The 14,296-nt window shown below is 42.8% G+C and overlaps 1 protein-coding gene across 8 annotated transcripts in view; it reads left to right on the forward strand.

The window, feature by feature from the left end:
- The first annotated feature begins 2,232 nt into the window (after positions 1 to 2,232).
- The window catches only part of CHD8 (chromodomain helicase DNA binding protein 8), a 56,455-nt gene continuing 44,391 nt past the window's right edge, over positions 2,233 to 14,296 (forward strand). For 4 of the 8 annotated variants that reach the window (XM_060096493.1, XM_060096497.1, XM_060096496.1 and 1 more), the window contains exon 1: positions 2,233 to 2,316. The gene's annotated coding sequence lies outside the window, so the exon portion shown is untranslated. Of the gene's footprint in view, positions 2,317 to 14,006; positions 14,116 to 14,296 lie in introns of those variants that run through there. The other 4 variants (XM_060096495.1, XM_060096499.1, XM_060096494.1 and 1 more) reach the window with 2 other exon arrangements.

Genomic DNA, 14,296 nt, shown 5'->3' on the forward strand with positions numbered 1-14,296 from the left:
GCTGCTGACATTTCGTGTGTCATTTCTGATTGTATCCCAAACATAAGTAGATACTCTCCTTCTAGGGAATTGTATCAAAGGTATTGGAAGAAGCCTCCTTAAGAGACATTCATTTTATACAGGATTCTGCCCCCAGTAGTAGTGGTATTATTTAATAGTGTACCACAGGAAGTTGGAAGGCATTTGGAGTATTGCTTGGATTATCGTTTGGTTTTGTTTTGTTTTTGAAAAATCCTACCTCATTCTAAAAGGGATTGAGGCTGTTGAATTTGGCCTGCCCCCTCACACCAGGGACAAAACTAAAGTAAATATAGCTTAATAGTTTCTGTACAGGAGTTCTCCTTTACCAACCAAAAAAACCTTTAGTGATTGGGATGAATCAGAGCACTGATCAGAGATAGCATTCTGCCTAGAGCTGCTGCTTTCAGAGTCATTAAAGGATACCATTTTGATATTTTAGAGTGTACCTTTTTGATCTGAATCCCACATCCAGTTATTTTATCCAAACCACTGATAACCTTCTATACTCAGGTATTTCATCAATTTTAGGGAAGCATGAGAAACAGAAGTACCTGGGCAAATTCATGACCTGTGTTGATCATTGCTGATGTTCTGAATGAAGTGGTCATGAAGAATTATAGAAAGTGCATCTCCCACTCCCATGTGAAGAATAGTAGTTATAAGATAATATGGGTGTTGGTTGGTTTTTGAAGGCCAGGACCATTGGAAGTCATACTATTTATAGCAGTCTAAATCATTACTATTTATAGATCATTGAGGATAGCAGGCACACCCATTCCCCTTTCTATAATGCCTATTAACTGGTTCTTTAGATAGTAGGTTTATTTTGTATCAAATAAGCAGAAGGTTAATAGGTTCTCATTCTAGAAACAGTAATTAAGATCATATCTGTCTATGCATTTACAGACAAATATATTGTTCTGGTAAGTCCTAATACTAACATCAAGTTGAATTTGGCCAACAGATTTTGTTCAATATACAGAGAAATGTATTTGGCCAAGTCTTAATCACTTCTGCGATATAATACTGATTCGTGTGATTCCTTAAGGTCTCTGAGCTCCCACCATGTATGACCATGCAAATGTTACTCGAGAAATTCCTTTAATGATGCGGAAAGACTTCCTTCACTCAAGAATTCAAAAAAAAAAAACTTCTTGTAGCAAGTTGTAATAGCAGTAGAGATTTAAACTAGAAAACACAGGAAAATCTTTCTCATTGAGGGCAAGAGAATTTCACCTACACTAAAATTATTAACAGTTTAAACGCAGTTATTAGAACATTACTCTGCAGCCAGTGTTTCTAAGGCAGTCTCTTAATGCCCCTCCTCCTTGCATATAATTTCACCTTTAAGACTTCTGCCCTCTATCTGTAGTCACAGGTAGTTTGGGTCTATTGATGAACTTAGGCCTTTAAAAAAAGTTGAAATTCTTCCCTGAGTCCTGTTCATTTCCAACTGAGTGGCAGTACTCTGTACCGTCAAAGTCAGAATACTGGAAACCTTGCACGTGAAGTATAAGGATTAGAAGCATCTAGAATAGATGCATAACCTATGTTGATCTTATGCTGATATCCTGAGGAGTGAGGTGTCTCCAGAGGATTATCCCAGGAACTCGGAAAATCCACTCATTCCGAGAATGCATTTTTGCTTCTTTGATTTGGTCAAGATCGCTCCCCTCGTATGAGAGAGAGGGTGGGGGCTGTCTCCAAGCGCATTCAGCACTATTCTAGATTTTCTCCCCATCGTGACTGAGGGATACTCTGATTATCTAAAGGAGAGTACATGGGGGCTGCACCTAAGTAGTCCGACAGAACGCCGAAAGGGACTTCAAATTCCTTAAGCACTCCTTCCTCCTCCCCGCCCTAAGGCACCAGCCCGATCCAAGATGGCTTCCCAGAAACAGGTAACTAAACGTTGTTTTCGTTTAGAGCGCCCCCAACTGCGGGGATCAAGAAAAGATGCCGAGAGCTCTGAAAGTCCGTGAACTGAGAGCCGTCAGAGCCGAGCTACCGCCAAATTTTATTTTCAATCAGGCATATTTGTGGTTGCCTCAGCCTTTTAGGCCCTCCCACCCTCAAGAGACTTCCTGGATGGCACTCACACTACCCTGCTGGAAGAGGCGGGGCGTAGGCCCTGCCATTGGTGGGTGGGAGCGTAGGTGGGCGGAGCGAGGGAGAATGGACTACTAGCAAGCTAGATTGAGCCGAGGGCTGGCCATGCTCCGCCGGAAGGCGCCTTGTTCTCCGAAAGGGTGAATTGAAACGCTGGCTGGAAAGGAAGCACCAGGACTTGTTCAGGTAGGCTTTCCGCTCACGCCCGCCGCTCAGTGCTGGTCCAAGAGTCTTTGCAAAAGCTGAGGCTCTTAGAATTGGCTTCCATAACTCATTCTCCTCCTCGCGCCCCCGCCCTCTGCCCGTCCCCCAGTTGTAAGGGATCAGGTGCTGGGTGATGCTCTGGACTGAACCATTCTCCTTTGTGAGAGGCCGGGGGAGAGGGCGGCTGCCGGGCCGAGGGGCCCGAGTCGGGCCGAGCCGCGAACGGGGCTGCGCCGGCCCCTGCGAAGTTTTTAGGGCTTGTCATTGCATTGCTGGGTATCGTGTAGATTTGAGGCAGCTCCTTGTTCCCTTTGCCCCTTCAGAGGAGGGAAAACTCCCCGGCTCCGTTTGGATACTCCATACTTTGGACTCAGAAGTGGGAGGTTAGGGATTTTTTCTTCTTTTTTAATTGCTTTTTTTTTTTTTTTGCATTTTAGCAATAAAGGTGGGTAAGAGAGCATGGGGTGAGCCTGTGCAGATTGTTTTGCATTCTTAGGTGTAATTTCTGTGGATCTTTGGGAGAGCAGAGCAGAGCAGGTTTTTGGACGTGTTCAGAGATGTGGGAAGAGAGAAGCTCAAGCCTTGCATCTCCATTGACAAGTCTGCAGAGCTCACTGGTTTTCTGTTGCATTATGTAAACTCTTCAGTGCCAGAAGACCCCTCCCCCTACCTCGGAGCGAATGCAATTTCTTTATTTACCTGTCTCTAGTGTCGCAGGAAATTTCCCTGCCATTGCAGCAGCTGTGCAGATGCAGAAGCTCCTACCTTTTAAGGGTCAGTCCTAAATGATTAAGGTCTTCAAGGAAGAGGTGAATAGTGGTGTATAGATGTTTAGTGAGCCAATCTCTTTTCAATGACTGAGCACAGTGACCCAGAAGTCGAAGACTTAGAACTTGATGTCTTTTTCTTTTAAAGAATAGACATAGTGGAACGCCCCAAACACCAGAGGAGCTGCATTATCTGTCTACTACACCCTACCATCACATTAGCATCCACAGATTGTTTACTCTTCATGTTGTTCTGAACCTGTCAGTTCAGTCGGGGATTCTCTAACTGGTTATCCTTAGCATCACGTGAGGTCCTATCTGGTGTGGGGCACTTTAGGTGCTAGAAGGTGAGTTTGTGATTTGAATAACGTTCTCTCTTAGTTCATTAGATAACGTCTTCTGCTTAGGAATTTCTTTTGTATTAATCAACAAATAGTTGTCAGAACAAACTGTGGTCCGCCTCTTAGGGTCAGAACATGGGACGCTTCTCATTCCAAGTATTTTGGGTTATCCCACCCCTTAAAAGAAAAGAAAAATTATGATAAGGGAAACAACATTTTTCATTTGAGAAGTCAGGTCGCAAGAGCGATATGCCAGTAGGTCTGCAAGGCAAGATGAAAGACATTGGCCAAAGAGAGGGTAGCTGTGTGTGTAAAGACAGGCTTGGGGGAAGGTTTAAAACTGCAGTAGTAAAGGAGTAGTGGATTGGGATAAGGGATTTGATGGAGCACTGCATGGGTACTTGCACAGTTGTCACCTTCCCCGTGTGTGATCTATACTGTGCATGTGGCCTTTTTTTTTTTTTTTTTTTGCGGTACGCGGGCCTCTCACCGTTGTGGCCTCTCCTGTTGTGGAGCACAGGCTCCGGACGCACAGGCTCAGCGGCCATGGCTCACGGGCCCAGCCGCTCCGCGGCATGTGGGATCTTCCCGGACCGGGGCATGAACCCGTGTCCCCTGCATCGGCAGGCGGACTCTCAACCACTGCACCACCAGGGAAGCCCACATGTGGCCTTTTGAGTGTGTCAGTTCCAAAACTGACAAAATCCATTTAGACATGGATAGAAAGTGATAGAAATAGAAATCTGCTGAGCTGGTTGTGAATCACCAGGAAACACAGATCTTGTATTTCCTGGGACAGCCTTCTCTGCAGCACCCGCTGGGTGATGGGGTGGAAGAATCTTGGTATTGTGGTAACCACCACTTCAGAGTTTTGCTTATAACAAGAAAAATTTGCCATTTTATGTAAAGAGTTGATTTTTTGAAGGTAAGGTAGGATGGCGATGGGGCTTAGTCTTTAAAAGAAACCATTGTACACATCTCCTTTGGAAAGGGTGCAGTATTTCTGGGCAAAACTACCTCTTAAGATTAATTTGTGGGTGCCAAGCACTGCGCTTGCTTACTGAAAGAATGGGATTTGATATTCTCATCTGTGGAAGGACTGTAACATCTTCACAGTGTTCAGATGAATACTAAATGCTTTGAAGATATTGTTTGTCCACAGTCCTGCAAGAGTTAAGCTATCTTCTGAGCTTAGGTTTAGCCTAATACCTGAAGGATAAACAGAAGACAGATATTTTTCTGGACCCTCTACCCTCACCCCTAGAAGTCACTCCACTTCTGGAGTTGCATTCGAGCCAGCCCCTGATCTGTAGGTCTTTGCTCGACCTACCCTTGCACTACTGTAACCAACTTAGTATTTACTATTTTACTTTTAGCATTCAGTCTATTGATAGACTATCGTTTCATATCTTACTCAGTTTAACTTTTTGTATCTCCTCTTTAATTAATTATTTATTCTCTTTCTCACAGAGTTGGTGCTCTTCCTTTCATCCTTCTGTTACAATTTTGTTCACTTTGCCTTTTGTTTTAATTCACTTACATTGTCCCTTTTTGCATCTGTCTTGAGGCTGCTTAAGAATGCAGAGATCCTAATTTTCAAAGTATACTTCCTTTGGTGCCTAATACCCGAGTAACAGTTGTATTTCTGTTTTTTGTTTTTTTGGGTTTTTTTGGACCGCTCAGAGCGGCATGTGAGATCTTAGTTCCCTGACCAGGGATTGAACCCGCGCCCCCTGCAGTGGAAGCGTGGAGTCTTAACCACTGGACTGCCAGGGAGGTCCCAACAGTTGTATTTCTATATAACAGAGCTGTTGTATGAACCATTTACTATTGCCTAAAGGTTTATTTAACCATTTATTACATTTTGAATTTTATCCTGGATAACCTTCCCCCAGCATTAACCTCTGTTTTGTGTGTACACTTGTATGAAGTTGTAATTTGGCTCTGTTTTTTGCCTAAAAAACTAATTCATTTTGTCTTGAAGATTTTCATTGTCTCTGTATTGCAAAATAAGTCCACCTCTTTGTAGTCTCTGAGATTTCTCATTAAGCTGTTCAATAGGTAACATTTCTTTTGCCCTTTTATCACCGGTCACTTTCTATCCTTCACTGGACTCTTGGTTGTTGAACGACGCATGAAGCAAAATGCTCAACTTTAAAATATGTTAATTCTTGCTTTCAGATCGCAGCAGGAGACTTTTAAAAATAAAGCACTTAATTTCTACCCACAAATGTACATTACATGATAATAAAAATCCTAGCAGGCGTAAACAGAAAGACTGGCATAGATAATTTCTTTGCATTCACCTTCAGCAGGGATGAATCCAGGAGTGTATTCCAAGCAGTAGAGCAGTGTAGGAAGCCTAGACAATGTTCTAGCCTCTTCCTATTCAGACTTACCAAGTATATTCTCACTAGTTTGTTTGAAAAGAGTTCCCAGAACATGTTCAAATAAAAGTACAAAAATATTTCAACATCAAACCAAGGATTTTAAACATTACTTACTCTTCTGTGTAATTTTTAAGAAAAGATTGGCTTCGTAACTGAAAGAATGAACCATTCCTGATTTTATTCCCTCAGTACATTTCCAGAGAAATTTATTGTGTATGGCTTCTTTTTATTTGGTATTTTCAGACTTTATTTCATTTTAAAAAGGTAATTAAATGACATACTACTGAAATTACTAGATAATAATAGAACTGTGCTTCTTTCCTCCACTGTATGTCAGCACCCTAAATCTGATAGTTCTAATCCTTTAGGCAATGTCCCAATATTCCAGTAATTAGTAACTCCATAATAACAACACCTTTTTGTTTTGTTTTGTAGTTCTCCTAAAACTATATCAGTAACTCTCTGAGAAAGAATATGTATTAACTGAATTCTTAATTTCACCTTAGAGGGAGGATATTCAAGACCTGTAAAGTCTTTGGGGTTTCTTAAATTGTCTCTCATGGTCATTAGAGAAACCTTTGGAATATCCTGCCTCCTTTTTTCCCTCCACTACATACTTCGGGGATACATTATATCTTTAGGGATTATTCTTTTGGGACATGGGTATTCTGAAGTACCCAGTCCCATTAGTAATATGGGAATTTCTTGTTGGTTCTAGAAGAAATCAGTGATTTCAGTAGTTTGGCTGCCTACTTAGAACCAAATCATAATAGAGTTTTGTAATAGAACATGAAAGTCATACTTCACATATTCTATGATTTTCATGTTCTATTACAGGTATCAGATGTATATCAGATATACATCCATCTAAATAAACTGAATGACTGGGAAGATTTTTCAGGACTTTTGAATAGGAGCTACCAAGTTGCATGAACACTGAACTTTCAGTGTTTTATTCTTTTTTTTTAAATTATTTATTTATTTTTGGCTGCATTGGGTCTTCGTTGCTGCATGTGGGCTTTCTCTAGTTGCACTCTTAGCTGCGGTGCGTGGGCTTCTCATTGCGGTGGCTTCTCTTGTTGCAGAGCACGGGCTCTAGGCACGTGGGCTTCAGTAGTTGTGGTGCACGGACTTAGTTGCTCCGCGGCATGTGGGATCTTCCCAGACCAGGGCTCAAACCCGTGTCCCCTGCATTGGCAGGCGGATTCTATTTTTTTTTTTTGCGGTACGCGGGCCTCTCACTGCTGTGGCCTCTCCCGTTGCGGAGCACAGGCTCCGGACGCACAGGCTCAGCAGCCATGGCTCACGGGCCCAGCAGCTCCGCGGCATGTGGGATCCTCCCGGACCGGGGCACGAACCCGTGTCCCCTGCATCGGCAGGCGGACTCTCAACCACTGTGCCTCTAGGGAAGCCCGGCAGGCGGATTCTTAACCACTGTGCCACCAGGGAAGTCCCCAGTGTTTTATTCTTCATTGCTTCCACTCAGTACACAGTCATTCTTTGTTTATTTACATATTAGTTTTTCGATAAAGTGTAGTGCTTCTGCCTGTTTTTCAGGTATGCCTCCTGTTGGGGGGACCTTTTCCATGAGGAATTAAATATATATGGGTAGTGGTCACTTCCATTCACTGCTTTTCTGAAAGTCATGGGAGTCAAAAGTTGAGGTACCTGGGTCTGGGCATGTGAGCTACCAAGGGATAACCTAGTCAGTTGGAGAACTGTAAGTTCCCACAGGCAGGCATTGTGAAGTAAATGGAGTATTTAGACACTGGCATCCTTCATACAAACACAAAAAATGATTAATTGAATTACCTGCATGTTGGCCTAGCCACCCGTGCTGGTTGAAGTCTGTTCCGTGGTTTTGAGGTTAAAGGGTTATACTGCTTTCTCAGCACAGTAGTACTAGTCCTTTGATCCTGCCCAGCAGTCCTGCTATTCTAATTATGAAACTTTTGCATCTATTTTAGTATCCCACCATTCTGCTTAGCAGATCAGCTCAGCCAAACCTCTAAGGAGTAATTTTGCTTTGAGAGAAACCTTTAGTGGTACTGTTTTTAAATTATTGGACAGGGAATAATAAATTCCTTTTTATTTGCCTACTGTGTGCCAAACATTGTACATTATCTTTTAATCTTCAGAATAACCCTGGAAATGTATGTGATGTTACTTTCATTTTACAGAAGAGAAAAAATAAGACAGTGAGGTTAGATCATTTAACCAGGAGTAGGACTCTGATCTGTCAGACTTCAAAGCCTCATTCATTATCGTCTCCCTACATTTAGAAATTCAGTGCTGACCCCTGTAGGAGACCTGTCTTTGACCACAACATTAGACGAGTAGGCATTCCATAGCCTGTTAAAGCTGTGTATTTAGCAGTTGTAGAACCTTGAGAATGTAAAATTTCTTTTTGTCTTTGTATTTCTGTTAAAAGGAAAAAAAATAGTTTCTTTTATTTAACTTAGTTATTTATTTTATTATTATTTTTTTTTGCGGTACACGGGCCTCTCACTGTTGTGGCCTCTCCAGTTGCGGAGCACAGGCTCCAGACGCGCGTGCTCAGCGGCCATGGCTCACGGGGCCAGCCGCTCCGCGGCATGTGGGATCTTCCCGGACTGGGGCACGAACCCGTGTCCCCTGCATCGGCAGGCGGACTCTCAACCACTGCGCCACCAGGGAAGCCTTAACTTAGTTATTTTGAAGATAAGATTATGTGAAATACTTTAAGCTCTACAGAGGAAAATCACTTGGTCAGTCTTGCAAATAACTCCATTTTTTAGCCTATGCAAGTCAAACTAGCCAACTGAATTTCCATCAGTCCCATGTCGCTGGGTCATTTTTTTGTGCCTAGAGGCACAAGTGTGATAACAGTGTTTCTCCCCCCCAGCCACACATACTTTTTTTTAGCATAAATGTTGCAGTGAAAACAATCCCTCATAAATAATTGAGTAAGAGTTCCCTAGAGGCCTAGTGGTTAGGATTCCGGGTTTTCACTGCTGTGGCCCAGGTTCAATCCCTGGTCGGGGAACATTGTGCAAGCCATGCAGTGTTCCCCCCCACCAAAAAAAAGTAAGTAAATATTTATATTTTTCTGTCAGGCTGAAAAAATATATGTATACTTGGCCCAATTAAAGTAGGGCATGCGAGGGTGGTGTGGGAGAGCATAAAGAGGAACAGGACTCTGTTACCTAAAATATATATATTATGGGGGGAGGGCAAAATGGGCAAAGGGGATCAACTGTATGGCAATGGATGGAAAGTAACTTTGTGGTGGTGAGCACGCTGTAGTGTATACAGAAGTAGAAAAATAATGTACACATGAAATTTATGTAACATTATAAATCAGTATTACCTCAGTAAAAAAAAAATTATGTATATCATTATTTACACTGGATGTCCAAAAGTGGTGTCACACAAGGTAGATATATTAATCCAGTTAGATATTCCTCATCTAGAACCTAGAATATTATTTTCACCTTGGTGAACATGTGCCAGTGAAGAGGAACTTCTCCAGATCCAGTCTCACTTGACCTCAGGGCAGTGATCCTTAAAGATTAGGTTCTTACATTCTGTCTTCAGACTTAGACCAAAACTCCAGAGTTTTACTGGAAAAAAATCTACAATGAGGCTGACTTAAGAATGAATCCATGCCCTATTTTTGAGTCATATGGGTATGGTTTCATCCATTCACTTCTTGCCATAGTTTCAAATTGGCCACCACTGAGGCTTTATGGTCCCAAGCCTAAAGGAGATAACTAAAATTTCATTGCTTTCAATAGTGATTACCACACTATAGAAAATAGTCTTTTATGTGTATTGGATGCAGCTTCTTTTGCTATACCTGAAAGCTGTGTCTGCTACAGGTCCTAAAAAGTGAAGATGCTTAAGATTTTGCGATGCCTCTTCTGAATGTTTCTGGTAGGAAATGTGTCACTGCCTGTTTACTATCTCAGCAGTCTGGAGAAGCCCTTGGTTTTGGTCAGATACCTCTGCATTACCCCTCCACAGCCCCACTACCACACACCTTTGGCTGGAAGTTGAAAATGCATTCCTTCACAGAAGTACACTGAGTGCCCATTACCACCTGATAAGCCAAGGAAATATTGTAATAAGTCATACACAGGCCTTGCCCTTGTGCAACTTGCATTCTAATATGGGGGTGAGGGAGGATGGATATCAAACAATGAATTATATAATCAGTTATTCAGTACTACAAAAGAGAAATTATGGATGTTACAAGAGAATTTGTAATAGGGGCATGTAGCCTACACCATAGTATAGTTGGGTGGTTAAGAATGTGACTTCAGAAGCCACACTGACTAAATTTGAATCTGGCACCGCTTTTCATTAGCCGTGGAATGTTGGGCAAATTGCTTATCTTTCTGTGCCTCAGTTTCCTCATCTGTAAAATATAGTTATTTCAAGTTTCAGAAAATTGAAACTGCTGATGCATTTTCATTGTTTAGAAGAGGGCCAGGTACGTAATGTACATTCAACAAGTTTGGCTGTTTTTTGTCTGGGAGCTCAGGGAAAGCTTTTCTTTGAAATGACGATGTTGAAATGAGCTTTGAAGGATAAGTAAGAATTAAATAGGGAAAATCCATGGGGAACCAGTTGGAAGGCAATTGCAATAGTCCAGGGAAGTGAGGATGGTAAATTGATCCAGAATGGTAGTAGAGGCAGAAGTGGATGGATTTGAGGGATGTTTAGGAGGTAAAGGTAGGATTTTAAAATATTGGTTAGGAGTGGTAAGGAAGAGAGTTTCTGGTCTCTACAGCCATGACTGAATAGGAGATGCTGGAGGATGATTACCCTCTGTGTGTGTGTGCGCGTGGTGGTGTGGATGGAGGAGACTACCAAGGAATCAGTCTCCTTGAGGTAATAAGCCTCAAGCTTATAGGGAGAGTTGGACGAGTGGGTCAGCCAGGGAGACTGGAGAGACTATCAGGAAGAGCTATTGGGTAAGCAAGTGAATAAACAGGCCTGGAGTTCAGACGTCTTGCCCAGAGATATAAATGAGAGACGTAAGTATATAGATAGTTTGTTGAAGAAAATAATGAATTGAGACCTTGTACGTGAATTAGACCTTCTTGAAAAGAAAGTATAGAATGAAAAAAAAAAAGAAGGCCTAGGACCAAAGCTTGGTGAACTTCAACAATTAAAGGCCGGTAGAGGAGAAGAATAGCAAAGGAGAATTGGCCAGAGAGGTAGAATGAAAATCAGAAAAGTGTGATGTCCTGGAAGCCATTAGAAAAAAGTGTTTGGGCGGCGAGGGTGTTTCTGAAATCTTTATGACCCTTCCTTGGCACCCTGAGAGTTTTAATTTAGGTCTCTCACTACTCAAAGTTGGATGCTAGTGACTTAGAACATCTGTAGCAGGTTAGGCTGACTGAAGCCGGTTAGTTGAACATGATCTTTAGATGCTAGAATCTAAAGTATAGTTATTCCTGTTTGCTGTAAATTAGATTTAATGTAGAGGAAGCAAGGGCTACAGTGCATATTCAAGCTCAATAGATATTAGCCTGCTGAAATTAATGAATTATTTTGAAGGCCATTCATCTGGGTGGTGATTCCCTCTAAGGCTGCCTAGCATCTCCAAGGTAGGTAGAGACACTGGCAAAAACAGTTTTTTTCCAAATAGTCTATCCAGCAACATTCGTTGAGTACCTCCTAGAAATAGTGGTTACATACCAAGAAGTGTGCGAGATGTTTCATTAATCCTCATTAATGGCCCTGTAATTTGACCCCCCTTTGTACACAGGAATGAACTAGACTGAGAAAGATTTATTTACTTAGTGGGACAGAAATTTGAACCCAGATCCCTCTGACTTTAAGCTCATCATACCTCCACATACAAATATAACTAAAATACGAAGTAGAAGATAATTATCCCCAAAGAGTACTTAACAAAAATACTATGAAAGCTCATATGGGACTGATTACTCTTAGCTTGACAGTGAAAAGTAGAGATGCATTAAATCCAATGGACATTTTAAAGTTCTTATATTATTGGACATTTTTGCTTTGTTCAATCCAACTGATCGCTCTTTCCCTCGGCAACACTCTACTGTCTTTGCTTCGGTGATATTGCACTCTCTGCTTCTCTAGCTTTGCCTTCTCTACCTGCTTAGTAGGTGTGGCTTATTCTGATTCTTAAATCCTGATGTTCTCTTGGGTTCCCCTTTAGCTTTTTTCACTCTACACCGAAAATCTCAAATTTGGGGGTTTCCAGCTAAGTGTTTTTTCTAACGCATAGTGTTTAAAACATTTAAAAAAATTAGTTGTCTGCATTTAAAACCCAGAAGATTTACATAAAACTCTGTATTTCTGGCTTTTGAAAAACCTGAAGTTCTCTCTCAATCTTGGATGTGTGTTTCCATATGGCAACACTTAACTAGAGCTGAATAGCAGCTGCTCTCTTTGGAATGGACATCCAGTTCTTCACAGACCCCTCACATTCTCTGTTGTCTCCCCAACAGTATTGGTGCAGTGTTTCATCTACTAGCTCTGCTCTTCATACTCCCTGGGTAATCTCCACTCTTAAAACTATTTTGATACTGATAATTCTGTCACCAAGCCAACTTTTATATTTATAATCCAACCTTCTATTGATTATCACTACTTAACATGCTATAGGCAACTCAGACTAAACATGGCTGAACTCGTCTTTCCCTGTAAACTCTAGGTTTTACCAATTTTTATCCCGTAAGTATTATTCCGCTCTGGCCTTTCCTTCCTATCATTACCTTTTGAACCACTTTGCTATGATTCAGGCTCTAATCATCTTGTTGGTTGCAAACAACAGAAATCATCTTTTGGCTAACTTAAGCAGAAGGGGAACATACTCGAAGGATATTGCGTGGCTCACAAAATCAGTGGGAATGCTAGAGAATCTGATTTAGAAAATGATCTGAAACCAAGGGAAGTTGGAATCATGGAGAATGTGGCCAGGATCATAGCCCTGAACAGTCTGTTTATGATGCTGCAGAATTCCAGTGTCTGACATTGCTGAATATTGTCTAACTGGTTGGTTCTGGATCTTTGTATTACCACTGCAAAGTCAAGGTTTTCCACAGGAGTGTCCACTTAGACTAGGCTAGGTCATGTGCGTACTTCTCCGACAAGGAGAGGAGATGGGACTCTGCCCCTCATTTCAGTACCCCCACCCACCCATCCCAGCTCTATAGTGGGGATTAAGATCCACTCTTCCATTGAAGACTTTTAACCTTGCGCTATTCTCCCAATATAGGAAGGGGGAAGCAGGAAAAAAAAAACCCAGCAAGCATCCACAATACAACTCTTTTCTGGACTTACCACAGCAGCCAGCCTCCTGACTACTTTCTGTGTCCCCTGTTCCATCATCCCCCAAATCTATTCTCTATCCAACAGCGAGTTAGCTAACTAAAATGCATTTCTGATTATGTCGTTCCATGTTTCAGTGGCTCCTCATCCACCTAGAAGAAAATGCTTTAACATGGTGTTCAAGGCTTTTTTCCTTGAAGGGTATGGCCCTTACCTATCCCTTCAATCTTATCTCCCTCTGATTTCTTCTTTGTGATTTACACTTTAGCAAGACTGAACTTCAGAGCTACTTAGAGTTTCCTCTACACGTCTCATGGCTGTTTTTCATTGCTATCAAGAATGCAGTTTGGCTTGTGGCAGAGAGAGCACTTTATCTTTTAAGAGTAAAAGGCCCCATGTTCCAGCAATTGGGCTGACTCACTCCCATGATGGACGGAAGATTTGGCCCCTTTTAATGGGTCGTGGGATAAGGTGCAGTCACTACAGCAGAGGAGTTGACAGTGCTGCTAGAAGGCAGGGGATTCAGAGGGAGGCGGAGTTGGCCTAGTGTGGAACCCTCCCTCCCGAGTTTACGCTCTTTGGTGTACAGAAAACAGTGTAGGTGGTGGGGGGATTTAATCGCCAGGACTAGTTTCCCGCAGCTTGAGACCGTTCCGCTGGCCAGGCTCCTTTTTTTTTTTCAAGCAAGCTGCAGGCTTCGCTTCGGCCCTGGAAACCGGATAGGCCTCTCCGTGCACTCTCAACCTAACCTCGCGGTGGCGGGGGAGGGGGAAGCTCTGTCTAGTCCCGCCCATTGCGCTGTTTTGCGTGTTTGACCCTACTGTGAGTGGCAGTGGAGTTTAGCGAATGAGGGCGCGGGGCGGGCAGGAGCATCAAGTTAGGCTGCGCAGGAGGAGGGGGAACTGGTGCTGGAGAGACAGCGAGAGGGGCGAACCGGCCCCCCACGGCCGCTGCAGGTAAAGGCACCTCTCTTACCTTGCTGAGGTGAGGCACAGCTCTTTTTCTACCTAAGGGCTAGTCGGGCCTTCCCGCCTGTAGCTTCCACCCTCACATTGCTCCCACCCGGGCATCCACACCCCCCCACCCCGCATCTTCCCGTCTTGGCCATCCCCACCCTGGAGGGCACCCCGCTAGCTCACTCCCTCAAGAGCATGTACCTCACCTC

The sequence above is a fragment of the Mesoplodon densirostris genome, chromosome 4 (assembly GCF_025265405.1).
Source record: "Mesoplodon densirostris isolate mMesDen1 chromosome 4, mMesDen1 primary haplotype, whole genome shotgun sequence".
In the NCBI taxonomy this organism is placed as follows: Eukaryota; Metazoa; Chordata; class Mammalia; order Artiodactyla; family Ziphiidae; genus Mesoplodon; species Mesoplodon densirostris.